The sequence below is a fragment of the Propithecus coquereli genome, unplaced genomic scaffold (genome assembly GCF_000956105.1).
Source record: "Propithecus coquereli isolate 6110/MARCELLA unplaced genomic scaffold, Pcoq_1.0 Scaffold53, whole genome shotgun sequence".
Taxonomy (NCBI): Eukaryota; Metazoa; Chordata; class Mammalia; order Primates; family Indriidae; genus Propithecus; species Propithecus coquereli.
The window spans coordinates 5,004,161-5,020,495 of record NW_012151174.1 but is presented as its reverse complement, the minus strand read 5'-3'; the positions used below and the strand labels follow the sequence as shown (position 1 = coordinate 5,020,495).

The window sequence follows — 16,335 nt, the reverse complement described above, 5'->3', positions numbered from 1 at the left end:
CCACCAGAGGATTAGACACAGAGCCAGGGGTGTCCTCAGCTGGGTCGGTGAAAGGAAAAGTTGGTGATCTGGATTTAGGGCTAAGCCCACAATTTGTCACAAATTTTACGTAGGAAAGTGGTTCTGGAATTAAGGAGCCCATTTCCTCCTTTACCACACCTCTCCAGAAACTCCACCTAGGGGATCAGTGAGGCCAGTAGCACCGGTCAGGGACGGGCGGCGTTTGGCCCGAGGGGTCCCGAGTTGGGTTACTGTGCACACGACAGAGTAAGCCAATTAATGGGACTCCAGAAATTGTCCCTGGGGAAGAAGCCCCCCACGGAGCTCTGTGCCTCCCGACCCACGCGAACGCTCCGCCGCGCCTGCGCGTCCGCGGGCCGGTCCCCGCGGGGCCGAGGCCCCCCGCGGCCGGGTCACCGCACACGGCGGTCTGCGAAGGAGACGCGGTGAGAACACGCGCCATCCCCGCTGGCCGGGAGAAAAGCGAACTTCCTCCCGAGCGGAGCGCGGGGCGGGCGAGGCTGAGGGGGCGGGGGCCTCCCGACCGGCCCCTCCCCGCGGGACTCTTATTGTGAAGGGCGGCCGCGGGGCCACTGAGTCACCGGCCGCGCCGTATAAAGCGCGGACCTGCCGCCAGCCGCTCGCACGGCCGGGACGCGGCGGCGGGCCGAGGTAGGCGCGGGGCGCCCGCGGGGGCCCGGGTGCTGGGGGGGGAGGGGCGTGAGAGTCACGGGGCCGGGCGCCCGCGGGGGGCTTCCGAAGGGGACGGCGCGTGGGGGGCGGCCACTCGTGAGCGCAGTTCGCCCCCGGCCGACGGTCCTTTGCCGCGCCCCTCCCCCCACCCGCCGGATTCGAGGCGGCGACTTTTGCGTCGTCTTAACGGGGTCGCTTTGCCGCCCCGGCGGCCCTCCCCCTCGTCCAAGCGTCCGAGCCCGGCTCCCGCTTAACCGCGGCCCAGTCCGGGAGGGCTCGAGCCGGGTGGGGGCTGGGAGGGAGATGACCTCACTGCTGGCGCGGGCGGGGGAGGGGTCCGCGCGACCCGGCCCGCGCCCCTCCCCCGGCGCGTCCTCTCCGAGCGCTCGCCCCGCGCAGGCGCCGCTCAGAGGCTGCGGGAGCCAGGGCCGCCCCGCGGGTGCGGGAGGTGCGCGGGGCAGGCGGGGTGTGGGGCCCCGCGGGGGGCGGGGTGCGTGCGCCGAGGCGCGGCGGGCGCGGAGCTCGGGGCGGCCCCCGGGAGGCGGCCCCGCCCCGGGCTGGGGCTTCCCGCCCTTTCGCCTGGTTCACGGTCGGGGGGCTCTGTGCCGAGCGGCGCGTGGTCCGGACTCCGGAGAGGAGTTTGGTCGCTGCAGCCCGACGGGGGCTGGGCCCTTTGTTCGCGCCGGGGCGAGGGAGCCAGGGCGGACGCCAGCCCCGCTGCGCGCCCCCGGACGGCCCTGGGAGCCGCGACGTCTGGATCTGGCTTCCCTGCGGACCGCGGAGAAGCCGCGTGGGCGGGCCTGGTGGAGAATGTACATCCGGAGGGACGGTCGCGGGTCGTCCCCTGACCTGCGCCGGGAGGCTCCGGCCGGTGGTCTCGGCAGCTCCGCCGTCGGGGAGCGTTGCCGCCGGTTGTCCGGCTTTGGTGCGGGTCGCTTCGCGGGTCACAGTACCAGGCAGGCAGCATCTTTCTTGCTGCTTTTTTTTTTTAACATCCCCAACGAGAGACTTTTTCCCCCTCAAGATGAGGCAGGCCCGATTAGTGATACGAGGCTTGAGTGGATTCGGTCCTGCCCTTGTCTGTCTGTACTGGCTGGCGTAGGAGTCGATGTGCCCGGCGCCTTGCAGAGACTGTGGGATCTGTGACCCGAGAGAGGCAGCCGAGCAGTCGGTGCATCCTCGAACGATAAACGCAGGGGATAGGCAGGAGCTGGGCAAGAGATTTGCCAGCTGGTCCCTAAGCGTTATATCTTCCTGGTTCTTCCACGTTGTCTTTAGCGCAGGAGCGAGGTGGCTGCGTGGCGCTGACGTCACGCTCGCCAAGACCCGGGCACAGCAGCGGGTCGGGTGGCGGAACAGGCCGCGTCCTGACCAGCTCGGGCTGCGAGCAGACGGCGCCTGCGTGAGGAGCAGGGCTGGTGGCTGGAAATGTTGTAGCTTTATTCCTCGGGACTGTTGGAATCCATGATCACAAAGTTCTGATCGCTGGTGTGCAGTGGCTCCCTGCTTTGAATGATGTCATAGCTGCTTGCCCGGACTGTCCCAGGTGAGCGGACACGGATTTGGTAAACAGATGCTCTACTTTACGGCAGCCTTGGTGGTGCTTCAGTACATCCTTGTGTTCTCTAGATACAGTTTTTCGTTGACTTTTTAAACTTTTTAAGATACAGAATAAAACTGAATGTCACCACATTGCATTGTGGTTGATCTTCAAGATTTTACTGTATTCTTAAGCCTGAAGCTGGTGTTTTTAAAACTTTGCTCATAAGCTGTATTATGTGTACTACTTTTGAGGGTAGTTACCTTTTTTCCCAAAAATATTGTTCTCCTAGGTTACAGTAAACCTTTGACCCTACTATATGGGAAGCAAATAATTGTTACTGAAATATAAAGCATTTCTTGGAAGTTATCAAGACATCCACATTGCTTAAGGTGCTAAAATCATTATTTCAAGAGGAAATTATTAGTTTGTTCAAACAATTGTCCAAATAATCGATATTCCTTCTTTCCAGATTTCTTTCACAATCCTTGGGAACTATAAAAACATGTATTAGACATTGTGTTTTCTATATATTTCTACTTAATTTCACATCAAAATGTATTATGCTTTTTCAGCATTTATTTTGGAAGGTCCTTATAAACATTGAGTAATCAAAATTCACTGTACTTCAAAAATTGCCTACTATTTAATATCTTGCAAAATAATCCTCCTCAAGTAAATGGGAGAAGTAGACATTAAATACACACTTTTTAAAATTAGTGATACGTTAAAAGAGCACTGAACTTCTTTGAAAGTGCTCCTGGTACTTCATCCACGTTAGCCCATCTCAGCAATATTTCTTTTGAGACACGGCGTAAGAGATGGAACTCTACCAGCTTGTAAAGAAAGATGCAGAGAAGGGCCTTCTCCAGGACCATGCAGAGATAACACTGAGGTGCTCAGTTCTTCCTACTTCTGTCTCTCAGGTTTGTAGCCCTGGAGACCCCTTCAAGTTGCACTATTCAAGGGTTTTTCTTTTTTAAATAGGGAAGCTCTGTATCAGATTTTATCAGAATAAAGAATTAGAGGTGGTAGATGAGAAAGGTTTCGTCCAAAGAGTTTCGATGGCTGGAGGGCAGTGACCCATTCTAGAAAGCGCAGAGCCAGAGGGGGTGTCAGGGAAGGAGAGACACCACGTGGAAACTAGTGGCGTGGACCGTGTTCTGCCCAACCCCATGGGCTGCTTACAGCACAGATTTCTTCCTGAGCAGTAAATCTCAGCTGCTTGCTGGCTGCGTGCTTTAGACCATAATTGGTAACGTGAGCCATCCCAGTCAGGTGAGCCTCTCTTCCTTGTGCGTGTTGGACAGTGACCACAGGGAAGCACGCTGAGACGCGGGGTGCCGACGTCAGCGCCGTGTCTCCCGCTGCCTGCGCTGGCAGCTGCCAGAGCCACGCCGCCACGGCAAGCTCAGGTGGCCATTTTCAGTTTGGCGCAGACGGCTGGAAGGCGGAAAGGCCTATGGGATGGAAAAGGTTTCCTCCTGAGGGAGAAGCTGCCGTTGGCAAAGTGTGTCAGCCAGAAGAAATGAGCAATAACCGTTTGCTGGTTTCTGTTGGCAGAAACTTTGCATTTTTTTTTGTCACAAAGAAGTGTTAAAAATAGATTTATAAGAAGATGCACAAAACCAAGGAAAAGAAATAGACACTGAAGTTCTTCCGACGAGAGGGGAGAGAGGAGAGCTAGCCTTTGCTGAGTGGCTGTGGCTGACCCGGCCTTCGGTTCTCACGTGCGCACGGAGGGAGGGAGGCCCGCCACGGTATCCCATCCACACAGAAATGCAGCACTGCTGGACCACACAGAAGACTCTTAAGCTCGACATTAATATTCATGACATTTATGATGCCTCTGAAACTGCCACACCTACCGAGGAGTCGGCGAGGCTGGGTGCGATGGCTCAGGCCTGTAACCCCAGAGCTTTGGGAGGCTGAGGCGGGAGGCTCACTTGAGGCCAGGACTCGGAGAAGTAGGCAGCCCTCAGCCCTGGGATGGGTCGTATTCTGAATGTGGATTTGCTGGGAACTCAGAACACACTTTTTCATTGAAACTGTCTCACACGTGGTGGTTGGGTTTCCAGGCCAGCCTAGAAATCACAGGTGCAGTTTCCGCTTTATTAACAGTACCATAGAACCAAGCCGCTATATATAACATGGTTTTATGGGAAAATGCACTCCGAGCTCTAACTTGAGTTTCTTGTGGTTTATTATCCCGGGGACAGTGGCAAAAGCGACCCCTGCCTTCTCTTTTTTTTCCATTTAAACTCTGGAGGGAAAATAAAAGGTATACAGAGATATGTTTCCTTTCCTACTCCCCTCAAGCTAACAGAGACCCCACCCTAGAACTACAGAGCTGTGGGGGGGACCCTGCCTGCAGGTGGCTTTGTGGCAACAGAGAGGAAAGAGGAGGGGGGAGAGGAAAGAAGTGAGGTCCAGGTGTGGGTCACGCATGGCCGGCGGAAGCCAGCTGCCTGTTGACCAACATTTTCTTACTAAACGTAATCGTTGCTGTAGAACCCAGACCTTGACGCTGCTTAGTTGTATGTTCAGTATGTTTAAAGTCAGGGTTAGGTTTAAATGGAATCTTCAGTAATAGAAGAAAAGGAAACATACAGGCATCTTATTTTTCTTTTTGATGCCAGTCTAGTAAATTTCCCAAACCAGTACCTATTTGGGGCTAGAGAGACTCAGGGTCAACTTGGATGCTGATGTATAGATTATAAGATTCTAATTAATCCTAGAATAGGTACCATTTGTTGAGTACTTAACTTCAAATCAGAAAAGGTGCTAAAATGGGTGGAGTCCGAGGACAGTTAGAAGGTGGAATCGGCGTGGGGGGTGGGGGAGGTGGTCGAGGGCAACTCCCAGGGGCTGCCAGGCGGTGGGTGGGGCTGCCATTCACGGGGAGAGGAGGGGATGGGGCAGCTCGGAGGGAGGCAGGTTCAATTTGGGACACCCAAGTGGCGAGGGGTCCAGAAACAATTAGATACCTAAGGCTGACATCCTGGGAGGAGATCCGACTTGGGAATTGTCACCACAGATGGAAATTAAAGCCTGGGGAGACGGCGTTGGCCCCAAAAGAGAGCATTAAGAGAGAAAATTGGGATCTCAGTGACCGAAGGTTGAGTAAAGAGATCCTGTCATTTGGGTAAACCATGCTGCCGTCTGCAAAATCTGCCCAGTGACAGAACGTTGAAGTGAAGCATATTCCAGTAAAACCACAAATGAATTGATTCAAAACTGGAGTTGGAAAAGTTTTTGGTTTTTCTTGGTAAAGCCTCATTTTCTACTTGTCTTCATAACTATAAATGGGTGTATTTGTATAGAAGGTAACATGGGGATTTTTTTTTAAAGTCTATTTTTGGCTCCTTAAGAGGAGACGAAATGAATCCAGATGTATTCCACGGTTTCTCACATCACACCGTGCTGTTACGTGACACAGAATGTCTGAGGACACACTGTCCACACCGGCGGCTGTAAATCTGTCCAGGCAAGTGACTGCAGGATACCCAGGGACAGTAGATAAGAAGTTGGACCTCACCTCTCCAGGGGGAAGCTTTTATTTGCAACAGAGAGCAGTACGTTAAGAATTTGTGAATCTCTTTGAAGGGCAAACAAAAAAAATCATCTAGGGGTCAGATGGCAGTTGTCCAAGTCTGTGATTCCTTGGCCTTTCTTTATACACAACCAGCTGGAGTCGTCAGTTTCCAAACACACAAAATTATACCGTTCAATATCAGTTCGTCCTCTGCTTTTCCAGAACTATCCAACAGTGTGGTGGACGCTTGGTGAAACCACCACATGCGAAGCTGCCAGACCTTTCCTTGGGTCAGCTTCTTTGCCTCAGGATACAAATGAATGACACAGTCTGACCACTCCCTTGAAAAAGGTATTTGGAATTATTTTATACTTAGAGATTTTTAAAAGCCCGCATTTTGACCCATCACAAGCACATCAAGGTTGAGATGTCTGCAGTGCAGTGCCATGTGAGGGGGGAGGTCCTTTGTTTAAAAATAGAAGGACATTCGCTGCTTCCCGGGAGGGGAGAGGGCAAAGGTCCTCGCCTTCACCAACGAGATTTTTAAACATTGGAGTTGAAAGTTGGGACTTCCCAGGGTGCACTTACTGCAGGACGTGGACCTCCTGAGTCTGTGTTTTTCTTTTCGGCGCACTGAGCGTCCTCTGAGGTGCAGGGTGGTGGTACCACCTGGACACGTCCACCGAGGGCGACTGTAGGATTTTCTGAGAGCCGAAGCACGGACGGCGGATCCGGCAGTCAAATTGAGAGCACTGATTACAAGTTCCGGGGGAAAGTCTTTGAACACCAGTTTACTGGGGAAGTCATTCTGATGGCAGCGTGTGGTTGGGTTCCTGAGGGAGGAGCACAGTGGCGCTTTCTGCAGCGTGGCCACCTGCCCCGGGCTGGCTGCTGAGCAGAAAAGGCAGCAATGGCTTAGAGTAGACACCTTGGCCGTGGAGTGGCAGTCGCTGCGTCCCAGGCGCTGTCGGGCTCTCCGCGTCTGTTCCTTCTGCATCCCTGCAGGGTCTGTAGCTCACGGGTAAGCTCAGTGTGTCCTACAGCTCCGCCTGGGGCTCAGTTTTCCTATGTGTTTCCTTTATAACCCTGCCATTTCGATTTTGTCTACTTACCAAGCCAAGTACAAATCTGACAATGAAAGACAAGGTGATTCACCTTGGACTCTAACGTGTTTGCTCAGTGTCACGTGGCTCTAGTTGTTCCATTTTGCTGTGGTGCCCACGTAAATCTGTGATTGGGATACATCTCAGAATCACACTGATGGCGAACAGGTTCACAGCCCGTGTGGTACCACAGTTATCGTTTATGATGTTCTAGATAAACAGTGATTCTGTAGCATCCACAGGTGACACAGCTACGCTGTTCACGTTCAGTCATTTGGAGATCAGCAAAGACTGCGAGGGCCGAGTGTCCCGAAGCCAGGCTGGTTGCTCAGTGGGCTCTGCTGAGTCTCGGGTGTGCTGTCTCTCACCTGTGGCCTTTGGATTTTCGTCCGACCTTGAGACAGTGTGCTTGTTTCTTTCACTGTGCCTTTGGGTCTGGTCTACAGATTCCGCGTCTTTTCTGCAATGTTCGTTAAAATTAAAAAAAAGAAAAGCTATTTCACTTTTTATTGGTGACACTGAAATTGCCAGTCAGGAAACTCCGACGTTGCACCCCCCAGCAGTCTGGTTAAAGGTAAAGCATTACGACACCGCAGGATCCGACGGAACATACGGGCCGTCTTCTGGGAGATGAGCGCACAGCTGGCGTCTTCCTCGGCCACCCGGAAATCTGCATCTCGGCGTAGCTGCCCTGAGTGGATGACGCAGTCGCGTGCGGGGACGCGCCGGTGACTTGCAGGCCTCTTAGCGCGGCCTGTTGCGTTCTGCACTAGCCGAGGAAACGCCGTCGTCCAAGCCCTGCTCCCACGGGCCGAGGGTTCTCGTTCAGGCTGCGCACAGCCAGCGCCTTTTCCCAGGCGGCCCACCTTGCCGCCGCGTCTGTTTCCTGCTCTCGAAATGAGGAGCCCAGCTGAGAGGAGCGCTGGCCCTCCTCTGCGTCACTGGCGCTGCCCTGGAAGGAGGGAGCGGAGGCGTCCTGTCCAATTCTGTTGCTGTCGCGTCCTCTTTGCTCTCCTGGAGTTTGGTTAAAACATTTTAGATGTTGATGGATTTATGGAATGTGGTTCCCTACTCTTGGAGGAGTAAAAAGATGAATCTCGGACATCAGTAAGTGCCACATTCTAGTTGAAATTATAAGCATAGTCGGTAAAACTATATTAGAATTGAAAGCTGCCTGCAAATCCCCAGTGCCCGTTACCAAAAAGTGACGACCGAGGTGTTGAACCGACGTGTAGTCGCACGTCTGTCCTGGCGCGCAAAGGCCGCGCCCCCACCGGCCTGGCTGTGCAGCGAGATCACTGGGCTTTTGCCAGAAAGGAATCCTGGCAGGACGGTTTATCAGTAGTGGGCCGGAAAAAGACCTCCCTGCAAACGTTCTGGGATTTGTTATGCTAATTTCTATTCCGGGAGGTGACGCCCTGTGGATGTACTGTAATTTGGGACGGTTGATGAGTTGGTGCAACCTCTAGATGAGGGAACAGGAGAAAGTTTGCCTTGTAAAACCATCGACTGCACCTGGTCAGGGGTTTCTCTTCTCTGTTTCGCTCCAGTTAGAAAAGTTTACATAGTTTAAAAAGAGTATTTTAAACTTACATGTGGTCTTCAGTGATCTCAGATAGTTGTTTTACTTCGGGATACACAAATTTGGTGCCGTACTTCCGTGTCGTAAGAGTTCCGTTGACTCAGTGCTGCCGCCGTGGTCACAGCCATCGTTGCGCTGCGGTCAAGAAGTCTTCTGCCCTGGTGGCCACAGGGATGTTAGGGGGAAAAGTCTGCCCATTATCTTGTGTTTTTGATGTGTAGATTGGTACATTCTTGTGCTATTTAATAGGCAAGGAGGTTCATCCCATGAATTAGAGGCCTTCCATATTAGGCTTTTTGGAGATGTGGTAATCGCATGAGGCACTTGAGAAAAACGGAGACTCACTGAATGCTGAGGCTTGTGTGGGGCAAGCAGAGCAGAGAATTCAGCCAAATGATGTCATCCAAGGTAGCAAGCCCATGCCCGAAAAACTGGCAGCGGCTCACCCATACCAAGCCCCCTGAGACATTTCCTGGGCTGGAAACAATGTTGCGGAAATCGAACTTCCCTGCCAAACGTGCCACACCTTGCTGGAGCATGGGCACCTCGGGAATAATGACAGCTTCGCAGCACGTCTACCGAGAACGTCAGTGCCGGCGAAGAGGGAATCAGGAATGCTTGCGTTTCAGCAGACCAGAGGAGGAGGATGTGGGTGTCCTTCCCTTGGCCATCAAACACGATGCTTTTGTGGCATCGTCTGCTGTGAGTCGCCACCCAGGAGGACGGGGATGCACCTCGGTGTGCCAATCACAGAGCTTCGACAACGAGTTTGTGTTTTGTTTTTGTCTTGGGCACGTTCCTCCAGAAAACAATAACTAGATCGCATTTAAAAAATTAAAAACCATGATCGAATGTGCCCAGAAATAAAGGCTGCACTCGATTGACCTTTCTCTACCCAAGTCCAGATGAATTGCTTTATTCGTTTATTCAGTAGATATTTAATGGCACTGTTAATACCCACACATGCGCGCACACATACAGAAGGAAAAAGGCAAAAAATAAACTTCGAGAAGTTAAAGAATTCGCTGATTTCAGAGTGGTTGAGCAGCACAAAGCTGACATAGAGCTTTTCTTGCTCTAAGTCTCAGCCTCTCCTCAAAAGTTATATAGTCGTCTAATTTTATCTAAGATTTACTGGAGTGTATGAGGTGAGAAAACATTGTGCAACAGGAAATTGGACAGTAACACCCCACGGCATATCTTCCCTGCCAACTTCCTAATAAATGATGAATTCCAAATATTAAAAAGTTATTGTTTAAGACATACTTGAAAGTCTTTCCACATGCTTTAAAAAGCTAGCAAACAAATCCAGTATGATTCGTTTACTCAACAAACATGTATGCCGTGTGCTGTGCTCAGCATTCCCCGGAATGAATAAGACGTGGCCCAGGCCCCCTGGTTTAGGGTAGGGAAGGGAAGAGCCCAGAGGCGGAATGGACTGATTAGTTCCAGGGGTGGAAAAGATACAAGGTCCTCAGGGGAGGGAGTGACCAGCTCTGCCCAGGGGAGTCAGCAGAAGCTTTAGGAGAGAACCAAGACCCGACAGGAGAGAGGTTTGGTGAAGGTCGAAGCCAGGTGGAGAGGCAGCCAGGCCGCGTGTCCAAAGGCGCAGGGAAGGGGCGTGGGTGGGGGATGGTAGGCAGCTGGGGAGGCGCCAGGTGGAGGGGGCGAGCGAGGCTTTGCCGGCTGTGGAAGGCCTCGCCTGCCACACCCAAAGTGCCACAGCAAACGTGGAAATAGTGGAGGGTACAGTCACAGATTGATCAGTGTATTTCCTACCGTGGTCATTTGAGAGATCTTTCTAGATGCTTTGACAAGGAATCTTAGGAGCTACTCATCAAATCGTATTAACACCTTTTTCCATAACAGCCCCTGTTTAGATTATGGTCAGCTCTCCGTATGGCAAGTTCCGCATCCTTGGATTCAACCAACTGCAGATAAAAAATACTAGGGAAAAAATAACAATACAACAATAAAAATAATGCAAATTTTAAAATAGTGTAACAACTATTTACATAGTATTTACATTGTATCAAGTATTATGGGTGATCTAGAGATGATCTACAGTGTACAGGAGGATGTGTGGGTCCTGCAAATGCCACACCATATTACGGTGTATGAGGGACGTCAGCATCCTTGGATTTTGATATCCATGTGGGTCCTGGAACCAGTCCCCTGCGGGTACTGAGGGACAGCTGTACCTGTATGACAGGTTGTTATGAATTTAAAAGACTCCAAAATCATAAAAATTTGTGTAAAAAGTAAAATTTATTCATACAAAGAACTTGGCTAGTCAAGACTAAGAAAGTATTGGCAGGAAGTAAAGCCATGGTTTCAAATGATAGTGTGTCGTATGCTTCCTAGGCGCTTGGAGGCAGTTTGTCTTAAGTGGTCTTTTTGCCAATCTTCGCACCTTCGATTTATTTGAGAAGCCCCCTTTGTAGCTGTCAGTGCAGATCGCTCAGAGGCGTCACAGAGTTTGCATTTACGTGGTCTGAATAAACGAGGCTCCTCCCCCTGCAGTTTGAATAGTAAGCGGTTGTTCTAGATCCCTCTTTGCTCCTTTTTCTTTCCCACGCTGAGTGCCTTTTGGCCATTTCAAAACCAGATTTTCTTCTCTAATGTGACTTCAGCTAAGTACATGCAAATGCTAACTTGCACGCTCGTTCGGTTCTACACCCACTGCGCACTTCCCTGTTCTCGTTCTCACGTATACGATTTAGCACAGAAGACGTGTTGGAAGTGTTCTGCAGATCTGCTGTGTACAGTGAAGAAGAAAGTTCAAGTTTGTGTGTCATTCGTTTGCTCATGTTTGCTTTCATGACTTGGATAACTGCAAGCTAATATGTCCCTTTGACATTTGTAATTTAAGCAGCTATAGGTACCTGGTGGTTATCATCAACTTGAGGCTGTAAGTAATACGTAAGGCATCAGTACCAACACCGGTAACATCTGCTCAACAAACAGTTCCTTTATAGGAAGAGAAAAGCGTGGAATTATTTTGCAGTTGCCTTAAATGAGTCTTAAACACCTTGAATGTGAGGGAGAGTAGGTGTGGGACAGGAGAGGTGCCCGGGAGGCAGCATGCGGAACTTTGCAGCCTGTTCTTCTCTACAGGTGACCTGTTAAAGAGCCCGCAGGTCGTGGCAGTGAGATGGGAACAAATGATTTATTGCAGTGATTAGGGTGACTCATTGTCATTCAGACTCATCTGAATCACCGCTCAGACTAAGATAGTGGTCGTCGAATCTCAAGCTTATTACAGGGATTGCAGGGCATTCTGAGAAGCGGCGGCTCTCCGAGTGTGGGTGTGGTCCCCACGCCACATGCCGTCCATGCCGCCCGCTTCATTCCCTCTGCCAGGAGTAAGCAGTGTAGCGCTTTCGTTTATGGTTAGCAGTATTACCAAGAACAGTGTGGATTTGAACATGTCAGGACCAGAACAAAACAGAGTTTTGATACTTGCAGAACAAGAGAAGACTTGAAATTAGTGGACTAATTGAAAGGCGAGTAGAACTCGGAGCTGTGCCCACCCCCGCCCCGCATCTTCCATTCTGCTTGTGAAAGCTCTTAATTGAATTGGACGCCCAGTTGAGAAAAGATTGGAAAGGATCATCTATTCTTTCCTCCTTTTGCAGATAAAGATAAGGTCGTAAGATCTTTTTGAGGGCAATTTAACTGTACCCATTAAAATTTAAAATTCACATACCATTAGACCCAACAATTTCATTTCTAGAAAGTTTTCCCACAGAAAACTCAAGCATACAGTACAAGCTGTACCAGGATCTCATTGCTACACTGTTTGTGCCAGTGCGTATTTGGAGAGAACACGTCTGTCATTGATGAGGAATAGATACCTGCTGTGGAATATCTCGAGGCCATTAAAAAGCATGAAATAAATCTTCGTGTTCTGTCAGGGAAGGATCTCTATGATATGTTGAAAGGTAAAAGATCATGAAGGAAAATGTGCATACGCTTGATCCGATTTTTGTGAACAAAGGCCCACACATATGAAAACACGAGTGTTGCATGTATTTATCTTTGCATCGTAAGGTTTCTGGAAAGATAGCTCCAAAATCCTCACAGTGGCTTTCCCTGGGGAGTGGGATGGTGTGAGGATTGTGGTTATGGGGGAATTCTTTCACTTTTACTTTATTGCCCTACTGCTTTTACTTTCTTATCCTTGAATTTCCCACAGTGAACATTTATTCCTCTGGAAAAAAATCAGGAAGAAACTAAGTCCCAGGAATATGACGAGACAGCTCATTAGCAGTAGAACTAACTCTCATGCCCTCTTGTGTCCCCATCAGTGTTATTCAGGGTTATTTTTCACCATCTAACAGACTTACTCACTATCTTAAAGCTAGAACTTTAGCCTAATCTACTCATTTTGCTTGTGAGAAAACTGAGCCCAGAGGGGCTGTGAGTCTGTGTGACACTGAGGCCCTGATTCTCGTGGTCGATGGCAGGGAACAGCCTGCGACCCAGCGGGTGTGCCCCACACCTTAGACACAGGGTACTTGGCTTTTTTTTTTTTCTCTTACGAGAAGGCTTCTGGCACCATCACTGATAAAATGATTTGAAGAAAATGTAAACACACTCAGTATGGAAGCAGACAATACTGAAAGCCAAAGAGGATTAATTGCAGACTCAGAACTGTGCTAATCTGAGTTCTGAGCTCTAAGTACTGGTAGAATTCAAACCCTAACTGTAGAATGTACTTTCCTTCTCTGTCTTGGATAGCTGACAGGAAAGGCTGAGATTGGCAAAGTGTATTTCACACTGACTAATTATCCTGAATCAGAGTCTTTTGCAAAGTAAAAAGGAGATTCAGCTTGGTGAATATACTTCATTTTTAAACCTTATTAATGCCGATAGGTAGTTGGAGCTCTTATATCAGGAAAGAAATAATATTAAGACACTCATTCTCCACAGTTTTGTGGTGTGATTGACTTCTGAATTCGCTGCAGACACAAATGAACTTTCCCTAAAATGCAGTAGAGTACTATGAATGACAGTCAGTAAAGATGGGAGGAGGTTATTTTGCAACTCTTCCTGCCGGCTGGGAGGATTTTTCGCCTTAAAGCGGAATATACTGATTCAGTCCTTACCACGAGAGCCACTGACATGGGAACATAACTTAGTCCTAGTGCATTGGAAATTCTTGAACATACTGTGTTCCAGCTGGCTGCAATGGTTGACTTTGTCTTTAACTCTCCTTGGCGACCGATAGCATCAGAGGAAGAGATAAGCCGCCCCTGGAGAGCTGAGCCGTAATGGGTTCCAGACCTCGCCTGCCAGTGGTGCAAGACCGGCTTTCTTTTAAAGAGTCAGGGTATGTTAAGTGTTGGGATGTTGCGTTGTTTGCTTTTCAAGGAGCCAGATCAGATTCTCTTCATTGTACCAACTCCAGCAGGGGAAGAGGGCTTTGCTGGTAAGGTGCTCTCTGTAATGCTCTGCAGACTTGGTCGTGGCGGAGAAAGGAAGAGACTGTGTATTTTGGCCTGTTGCTGTTTCTGTAGTAACAATGTATTCATTGACAAATCGGGAGGGAACTTAGCGTCTGCTTTCTTAAAGTCTGAATTGAATTCGCCAGATTCTGAGACCTCGAGAAGGTTTTCCGTATAAAACTACATTTAATGTTCATATTTTATCAGTATCAAAAGAAAGTGAAAGGAGACTAAAGTTCTTGCCAGGTTCAACGTTAGACTCTTCCGTTCATAACCCCACTGAGACCGACCGAGGAATCTCATGGGTAGGTCTCGCGTCCCTGTTTCTAAGGGGAGGGCACAGGCCTGGCGGGGCGGGGGCTGCAGTGCGGGTTCGGATCACGCGCGACTGTAGGGGTGAGACGAGGGCGAGGCCAGCCCAGCCTCTCCGCTGAGAAGCCCCCTCCGTGAGAAGAGAGATCCTGGGTGTATTTCTTCTGTTTTATTGTGTATGCTTAGGAATGAATTCGCTAAACTTTGGTGTGAACGAATACCGCCCCTAACTGGTTGTTCCATGTATTTGTTTAATTTAAAAAAGCAATAAACTCCCGTAACGCTCCCTCATACTGAAGGATGCTAGGAAACGAAGGATCCACCTGCAAGCAGGCAAGGTTCGTGTGAGCATGTGGCCAGGAAACTTCATTTGCCCAGCTCCCGAAGGCGAGTGACCCGCCACAACCGAGCGTGGGGCGGCCCCCAGGCCTTTCGGCACCGCCCCTGGAGAGAACCCAGCTGCCCCTCAGCCCCGACTCCCCCCCAGGAATTTAGTAGGTAAGAGGAAAACACTTCCCTGGCTAGAAAGTGGTTTGTTTTCAGCATGTTGTGTCTGGGCCTACACTACTAACACCCTTATAAAAGTCCTCTAAACGACCCCTCACACCGCAAACCCTGTGAAAAGCCCGGAAACAGTCCAGTCTCCTGTTGGCAAAGTCAGTCTCCTTTTGTCACTTGCAGGATTCCTAAGGACAGTTTCCACGTCTGTCATTTCTGACATGACACACTCGCCTAGGCTTAGCGCAGAAGTAGCCAAGTGTTGTACAAAACACGCACCTCTCACCGCTGCTTAGCAAGACTGTCCCCAGCCCCTGTCCAGGGCCTGGCACAGCCAAGGCAAGCAAGAAAACGTGCTGAGTGAAGGAGTCTGGCCCACGTGTCACGGGGGGCGGCCGTCTGCCAGGCAGGCAGCGTGAGCTCGGTTTCCCGCCATCTCTCTCCGTGTCTCTGTCCCAGGTGTGTCCTCTCTTCCCGTCCTCCCTGCGCGTGTCCAGCCTGCGGGTCGCACCAGCGTTCGTTCTCTGCTGTAGAGACTGTGGCTCCGTGGTCCACCTTACGTTTATTTTCTCCATCGCTAGAGTGTGTCTCTCCCCCTTAGCCACGTAAATCAGACGTGGCCTAAATATGTAAAATGGAAGAGAGAGGCAGGATAAAGCAATCTGCTGAGTTAATAGGCCAATGGTCCAGTCTCTTATGGGTTTTTTGCATTCATTTCAAACCTGTTTCTATTGAAAGACTCATACCTTAGTACTTTAATAAGAAATCCATCAAAAACCATTAATGCTAGAAGTTTTTTTAAAAATTGACTCTTCCCCCACATCTGATAAGCATGTAGGGTGATGAAAACTCTAAATAGTGGCCCTGCCCACCAGAATAATGTGATATTGAGCCAGCTGACTACACGTCAGGGCTCCTGGAACATGGTGAGGTCTCCTGGAAACGGAGGCAGAGAGAGGAGTCCGGTGAGCCAAGTCCTGGGAGGTGCACACAGCGTGCGCCCCGGACTCCCGGCTCCTGCTGTGGGGGGGCATTTGGAACCCACCCGCCCTGCACAGTGAGCGAGGGACGGAGACGCCACCTGAACGGCTGAGGACACAGCACACCCTGCCCCACGCCACCTGACCAGAAACGCCAGCGGTCCGTCATCAGACACACAATGCTGCCCGAATGTAAAGCTAAATAAGTTATATGGTAAAGAGATAGAGACCAAATCCAGAGCTGTGCGCTAACGCAGTCAGACATTCACCTCTGTTTCAGACCGCGTGGGGCCTGGGTCTGCTGCCACTGCTGCTGGATTTCCAGCCGAACCCAGGGCCCAGCGTGTAGTAGAAGCTCAGTCGGTATTTGTTAAAGTCACTGAGGGGCGGGTGGGCAAGAGGGCCAAACAAAAAGAAAAACAAAAGTTAGTCGTACCTACGAGAGTTTGTAATTGCTCTTTAAGTTTGAATTTTTGGTTCTTTTGCAAGAGGCATTAAACTTTGCCTTCAGCCATGATAATTAGATTTATTCTGTTCTGTGGGCTTTTATATTATTTAACTGGCTACTATTTCTCCTAATCCCCTATAATGCTTTCTAGGTGTGTATACCAGGAAACATGTATCAGTACATATATCATACGT

The 16,335-nt window shown here is 50.2% G+C and overlaps 1 protein-coding gene across 1 annotated transcript in view; it reads left to right on the top strand.

The window, feature by feature from the left end:
* Window positions 1-2,199: 2,199 nt before the first annotated feature.
* PALLD (palladin, cytoskeletal associated protein) overlaps window positions 2,200-16,335 on the top strand; it is a 90,212-nt gene continuing 76,076 nt past the window's right edge. Inside the window, exon 1 of the mRNA XM_012657117.1 lies at window positions 2,200-2,239. The gene's annotated coding sequence lies outside the window, so the exon portion shown is untranslated. The remainder of the gene's footprint in view (window positions 2,240-16,335) is intronic.